The sequence below is a fragment of the Cibotium barometz genome, chromosome 6 (genome assembly GCF_041138505.1).
Source record: "Cibotium barometz isolate CiBa-2024 chromosome 6, ASM4113850v1, whole genome shotgun sequence".
Lineage (NCBI taxonomy): Eukaryota > Viridiplantae > Streptophyta > Polypodiopsida > Cyatheales > Cibotiaceae > Cibotium > Cibotium barometz.
Genome location: NC_141051.1, coordinates 46951180 through 46959366, shown reverse-complemented (window position 1 = coordinate 46959366; position 8187 = coordinate 46951180).

The window sequence follows — 8187 nt, the reverse complement described above, 5'->3', positions numbered from 1 at the left end:
CCTGATGCGGGCCCTATGGTTGACATTTTAAATACATATAACCTCTCTTGCTCATCCAAATCTTGGTCTAGAAAACAAATACCATGGAAGAACTCTAAAGAACATTGTCTCTTCAAATCTAGAATACTAGGCTTTTCACCTTGCACTGTATTGTTTATTCTAAAAGCACGTACCATCCTTCTAAATCTACAAGAGAATGAGACAACTTAACAATTTATATAAAATCGTATTGAGAATCACAATCATGCAATTAAAATGTATATGGAGTTAATCTTGCCTTTGACATTGAACTAGGGTATGCATGTCCAATAATTGCAATAACTCCATGTTGTTAATATTTGATCCATCCCTCATATCCTTTCTAGCAACTATATCCAATACTAGCTGTTTTGTGATATCCATTTGGTAAATTCTTATAGACTTTTTCAATGCTTGCCTTGATGTGCCTTTTTACACCTCATGCAAATATTCCCCTTAATGTATCATTAGTCTACTCATATGCAAGTCATCAGGGCATATAATAGTACACTGTAGCATCAGACATGCTTCTCCATAGACAAGTGTGGTCTTACAATAGAAACAAGGTAGAGAACCATATCCATTTTATGTTAAGCCAAGCAAGAAAAGATTTTGTGTGATATTTTCTATAATTAATTTAACAATATAAATTCCTAATAAATACTCTCATTAATTAATGTGTATTCAAATTCCTCATTAGAATATACCAACAGATTATACGACATCTACTCACCCAACCATTGATATATAACTTTCACGTTAAAATGGGCATCACTTATTCAAAGTTTTCATACTCTCATCCAATATCAAACGAGGAAAACAAAATGTTATAGTTGATGCACAAGTAGCTTTCCTTCAATTACAAACATTTCTGCTCTTAATGTGCATTCTTTTGATACTATACGTGACACTTATGAGAATGACCTTGACTTTCATCATGTATGGTTGAAATTGCACTCTAACAATTACTAGCCTACTTATAATTATTCATATCATGATGGATTTCTTTTCTTTGAAAAGAATTTATGAATAATGCTTCCATTTAGACAACTGCTTCTAGAAGAATTGCATAATCCCCCTTACATTGGTTATAGATGAAGCATTACTACTTTCAAATCTATACTAGATTATTTACCTAACATAAACAATGATGTTTCTAACTTTATTTTTAAATGTCTTATTTGCCAATGAATCAAGTGACATCATGGAGAATAGCATGGCTTACTAATGCCTTTGCCTATTCCTGAAGGTCCTTGGCAAGAAATATCTAGTATAGATTTCATTACTGGTTTACCTGTTACTTCTGCACAAAATGATATGTTTTGGACTATTGAAAGATTTTTTAAGCAAGAATATTTCATTACATGCAAAAAGACATCGACTACTTTGCAAGCTGCACATATTTTCATATCCATCCTTCATTACATCTTACATGGATGCTAGCCCATGATTATTATTAATAGTTTCATATGACAACTAAGGACAGATGCTTGTCACCCCAGGGGCATGTTATATATTCCCATGTTGTGTTATTCATGGATTCTTAAAAGAAATCATGGAATATTTTATTCCCATGTGTTATTATTATTTATGGATTCTCCTTGACGGGTTTATATTGGGACGCCTTTCTACATTTAAACGATCGTAGCTTACTTTGGACGTACGTGGGTGAATTTTCGTATGGTTATTTATTTTTAATTTATTTATTTATTAATTGATTGACTTAGTTGATGCAAGTGTAGATCATTAGATTAGATAATGGAGGCGAGCTAGTGATGTTCAAGAATATTTTGAGATGTGACTAATTTTGAATGTCAATAAATAATATTCAATTTTGTGACAATAAGCACCATTAAATATATTTTGTACATCATTCATATTTTTAAAAATTATGTATATATTATTTAGGACATGTGAAAGCTCCCTTGTGCATATTTGATTTTTCAAGATATGTGCACTTTTATAAGATTCAAGGCTCGCATCTATTTTAAAAGAAGCCTAGCTTGCACAATCAAGAAAGCTACTTTTGAAGTAAGCTACTTTTGAAGAAAACTATTCTTGAAGAAGTCAACATATTTGTAAAGCACACTATTTTGAGCCCCAAAAGCTATCATCCCATGAAATATGTTTAAGTACACCTTGAAAGAGGAAGCTTGGGCTCACACTTTTGTGGGGGCAAATTGGACCCAATATTGTGTCTTGAGTATTTATTTGTTCTCAAGATTTTATTTATTGCAATCACTATTATTATGGGTTCATGTTAGCCTGTGTGATGTACCCATATTCTATTCTATTTTCTAACATAAAATTTCTCAAATCTTACTAAAAAATCACTCATACTTCAAAAAAACAAAGGGATTTTCAATAAAACATATTCGTTTACAAATCCAAAGTAACAATAATATTCGTCATCAATACAAAATCTCAAAAAATCAGAGAGGTAATCAGCAAACAAAAGATCTAGCTAATAGGGCCTTTCTCCGACACCAACCCAACCACCACTCTTCTGGATGTCACGGCTATCCCCCCGTTATACCTCTAGTAAATCTCATCCACTCTGGGTTCTAGCAAATGGCTCCTAGAGGGCATAAATCACAACCTCTTTCCGGCGTTCCCTATCTAAGGACGACTGGCCCGAATCTGAAAATCTCTCTCTCTCTCTCTCTCTCTCTCTCTCTCTCTCTCTCTCTCTCTCTCTCTCTCTCTCTCTCTCTCCTGCACAGAAAATCCTCAAGGCCCTAAAAAAAGGCCCAAAAAAATAACCCACAAGAATTAGTAGACTATCATGCACGAAATCGTCAAAGATAGAAAATCTTTTCTAAAAACAATCATAGAGAAGATACGTTTCCAAATACCGGCCACCCCATGCGGAATCTCCCAATTATCTGAACAAGGAATTTGTTCATCCTGTGATGAACTTTATTTCTTTAATTCATCTCTCTGACAAATAAAGTTATCTACACCCTCATGCGAGGCCGTTACCAAAAATTAAGGGCCAATTTGGTGTCTGGGCCCCATTTCGGGCGCTCGATGCGGTTATATTTATTATGTAAACCTCCATATGAGTTTCCTTTAGGCTAAACCACTCACTATGACCCTCTTATACATTATCTAACATGGTTAATTATAGAATAGAAATCACATACAAATGACACCACAAAACATGCATAAAAAGTCCTAAAATTGACCCAAAATCTACATACCTAAATTACTAAATTTGTGACCAAACTTAATCTTTTATGTCCTCTAAGTATTTCCTACTTTTCAACATTAAATATAGATGCTAAAAATCACCAAATCAAATGGACTCAAAAAAAATACGTACATATGAGTATGTTACATTCTCCTCGAGTGAAAAAAAGAGCATTGTCCTCAGTGCATGAACTGAGGATAGTGAGTCCTCATATGATCCTCGAAAAACCAAGTGGCATCTTCAACTAGATATGTATTCCATTTTATTAAGAGATCGACTATGTCCCGATGTCTAAGCTTCTTAACCCTACGATCCAAAATTGTCTCTGGTTCTATCTCTTAATTTCCCACTTCTTCCACTGGTGTATTGTCACCCAATATGTGATTTGGATCAGCCACGTACTTCTTCAATAAGCCAATGTGAAATACATTATGTGCTTTAACTCCTTCTGGAAGTTGTAGCCGATAAGCTTGTGTTCCAATCCTCTTAAGTAAAAGGTCCTGCGTATCTAGGTGCTAATTTCTTAAACTTCCCAAGTCTTAAAGAACTCTTCTTTGGTTTCACCTTTAAGAATACCATTTCACCTTCATTGAATTCTCTTGGCTTTGTTCTCTTCTTTGCATAACTCTTTTGATGACTTTGAGCAACTCTTATGCATTCCCTTATGTCTCTTGTCTGCATCTCCATTTTATCCAGCATTTGTTTACTTATCTCAACCTTTCCAAACAACAGGATTATACCATAATACAGGTGACATGCAATCTTGCCCATATAATGCTTTGAAATGGAGACATTTCAATAGTAGACTGTGGACTACTATTGTATGCATATTCCACCATATGTAAGTATTCATCCCACCATATGTATGCAATGGAGACATTTCAATAGTAGACTGTGGACTACTATTGTATGCATATTCCACCATATGTAAGTATTCATCCCACTTTCTGGGTTTATCCATGCAATACATTCTTAACACATCCTCTAAGATTTGATTCACTCTTTCTTTTTGCCCATCACTTTGAGGATGATATGCAATACTCATATCAAGTGATGTCCCAACGGCTTTAAAGAATGCCTGCCAAAAATTTGAAGTGAATCGAGATTATCGATCCAATACTATACTTTTAGGCATACCATGTAACTTGAAGATATTCTTCACAAATATATTTGCCACATCCATAGCGGTATATGAACTCTTGATAGGAAAGAAATGAGCAGCTTTTGTAAGCCTATCTACCACCACAAAAATGTTGTCCTAGCCTCCTTTAGTCCTTGGTAGCCCAATAATAAAGTCGATTAACATACATTGCCATTTCATCTCTGGCACATCCAATGGTAACATAGAACCTAGTTTCTTTACATGCTTAGCTTTCACCTGTTGGCTTTTTAGACATTTTTCCACATAAGCTTTCATTCCTGGCCAAAAGAAACTCTTTCTAGCCTTAGTGTATGTCTTCTTGAAATCTTGGATGTCCTGCTATGGAAATATCATGAAGGTCATGAATCAACTTGCTCTTGCTCTTGCTCTTGATCTCCACAACATCAGATATGCATAACCTTTTCTCATAATATAATATTCCATCAATTACTTCATACTTTGCAAATGCATCTATTTCCTCTTGTGACCTATATTTCTTTGTCAAACTCGAAAAGCTGTTTTGAAGAAAGAATCTCTTGGAATCTCACTCTTTACCTATTCTCCCAAACTATTATGTATGATAGTGATTGCACTCAGTGAAGCAACTTCTGGTTTGCTACTCAATGCATCGGCCACTTTGTTTTCTCGACCTGGTCTATAAATGATTTCAAAATCATATTCCTACAAAAATTATATCCACCTTCTTTTCTTTGTATTCAATTCTGCTTGGCTAAACAAATGCCTCAAAGCAGATTGATTAGTTTGCAAAACTGAAACTTAACTCCAAGGAGATAATGTCCCCATACACACAATGCATGCACAACAGCCAATAATTCCAAATTATATGCTGAATAATTCCTCTCATGAGGTTTTAGCTTACATGACTACTCAAATGCAACCGGATGCCCATCTTGCATCAAAACCCCACCAAGCGCTACAATACTAGCATCTGTTACAACCAAGAAGGTTTTTCTAAGCTTAGGCAATTTAAACACAGGGCATGCTTCAAAATCTGAAAACTCTGCTCACATTGTACAGTCCATATGAACATTCTACCCTTCTTCAAAAGGTCTGTCATAGGACTTGCTTTATGAGAAAACTCAAAAATGAAGATTCGGTAAAAACTTGCAAGTCCCAAAAATCCACAAACATCTATAACAAAAATGGGAGTTGGCCATTCCACAATGGTTGTAATCTTCTTGGGATCCATTGAAATACCTTCTTTAGATATAATGTGTCCCAAGTACTCCACCCTATCTTTAAAGAATTCACATTTGGACCTCTTTGCATACAACTTATGCTCTAGCAATATGTGAAACACGTTTTCCAAGTGTTCTTCATGCTCTTCTTTACTTTTGGAAAACACCAATATGTCATCCAAAAATACCAACACCAAGTCATCCAAGTTCTCCTAGAAAATGTGATTCATCACACTAAAAAGTAGCGGGTTCATTTGTTAATCCAAATGGCATCACAATAAATTCATAATGCCCAAAACGTGTTCTGAATGCAGTCTTTGCTATATCACTTTCTCTGATGTGAATCTGATGATAACTAGATCACAGATCAATTTTAGAAAATATGTAACTCCCTGCTGCAAGCCCATCAAAAAGCTCCCCCATTCTTGGCAATGGGTACTTATTCTTGATCGTCCGCCGTTAACTTATTGAGCTCCCTATAATCAACACACAGCCGCATAGTCCCATCCTTATTTTTTACAAAGAGAACAGGAGACCCCATGGCGACACACTAGGCCTAATAAATCCCTGCTCAAGCAATTTCTGCAATCGCATTTTCAACTTTGCACTTTCTTCCACAGATAAATGATAAGGAGCTCTACATACAGGTTCTGCACACACTAGGTATGAGCTCTATTTCATGATTTGCAAATCTATACAGAGGCAATTCAGTCAAATCATTAGGAAATAAATTTTGAAATTCTTGAAGCATAGAATGATCATCACCCTTTTTCTGTTCCTTCAAACTTTCTGCTGTCAGCAAATCCATGGCATATACATGACAACCTTTTCTTGCTGCTTTAACAAATTGTATAGCAGACATCATTCTAAATTCTACATCACATCTTTGACCCTGTAAACAATAATCTTTACCATCATCTCCAATCATGCAAACTCGCTTCTCATGACACATTATTCTAGCCTTTCTCTGCACCAACCAATCCATCCCTAAAATGTCATCATACCTTCCTAAAAGGCAACACATGGAAATCTGTTTTGACTTGAGGTCACCTATGACGAAAGGCATATTCTTGACATATATGTCTGTTTTGCTTTCCCAAAGCAAGCTCTACCATAAGCTTCTTTTGACAAAATTCAGTTATTCCTAGTTGTTTTGTCATGTGGGGTGATAGAAAACTATGGGTGCTTCCTAAGTCAATCAACACTTGAAAAACATTGTTTGCAATCTTGATAGGAATTTTTATAATTGAAGCTCACTTTTCAGCCTTACTTACATAAACAGCAGCATTCACATGTGCATATTCTTCAATCTCGCCGGCCACAGTTTGCAGTAGCTTTTCTTTTTGCTCCACGAGCATTGTCATTACTTGAAAATTCACAAACATTCTCCTGCACATTATGTCTTGTTTTTTGATCCTTTGTAATTAGTCCCTCATGTGTTGTTGCTAGTTTGTTTTGCACTCATAAGCTTTATGACCCCTTTGTAAACAACGAAAACATAAGCCTTCATGTCGTGCCTTTTCTACCATCTCTGTATACCTCTAGTAAATCTTGTCCACTCTGGGTTCTAGAAAATGGCTCCAATAGGACATAAATCACAATCTCTGTCCGGCGTTCCTTCTCTAAGGATGGCCGGCCCGAATCTCAAAATCTCTCTCTCTCTCTCTCTCTCTCTCTCTATCCTGCATAGAAAGTCCTCAAGGCTCTGCAAAGAAGCCCAAAAAAAACAACCCACAAGAATTAGTAGACTATCATGCACAAAATTGTCAAAGATAGAAAATCTCTTCTAAAAACAAGCATTCGAACCAAATTAGAGAAGATACGTTTCGTGAATACCGGCCACCCCATGGGAAATCTCCCAATTATCTGAACACGAACTGTGATGAACTAACTTTCTTTAATTCATCTCTCTGACAAATAAAGTTATCTACACCCTCATGCGAGGCCGTTACTAAAAATTAAGGGTCAATTTGGTGTCTGAGCCTCGTTTCGGGTGCTCGATGTGGTTATATTTATTATGTAAACCCCCATATGAGTTTCCTTTAGTCTAAACCACTCACTATGACCCTCTTATACATTTTCTAACATGGTTAATTATAGAATAGAAATCATATACAAATGACACCACAAAACATGCATAAAATGACCCAAAGTCCACATATCTAAATTACTAAATTTGTGACCAAACTTAATCTTTTATGTCCTCTAAGTATTTCCTATTTTTTAAAATTAAATATAGATGCTAAAAATCACCGAATCAAATGGACCCAAAAAAATACGTACATATGAGTACGTTACAACCTCCCACAACAATACGACCTAATAAAAAACCACAAATCATAAAAGAGGAAAAGGAAATGTGTTCATAAGGAGATATTTGTTTGTAAGATCATATGACCTAGAAGTGCACATTAAAGAATAGAAAACAAATTTAGAGTTAAAAGAATGGATCCAAACATATAAGTAAAGAATTTGAAAAAATAAATGTATAAAATAATCTATTATTTTTGACAATAATAGAAACCTCCTTTCAATCATTATAAGTGATATCATCATTATGAGAATCTAAAACCTATTTTTAATGAGAATATTTGATATTAAATTCATACATAACTCTCATGCATTTATTATTTTAA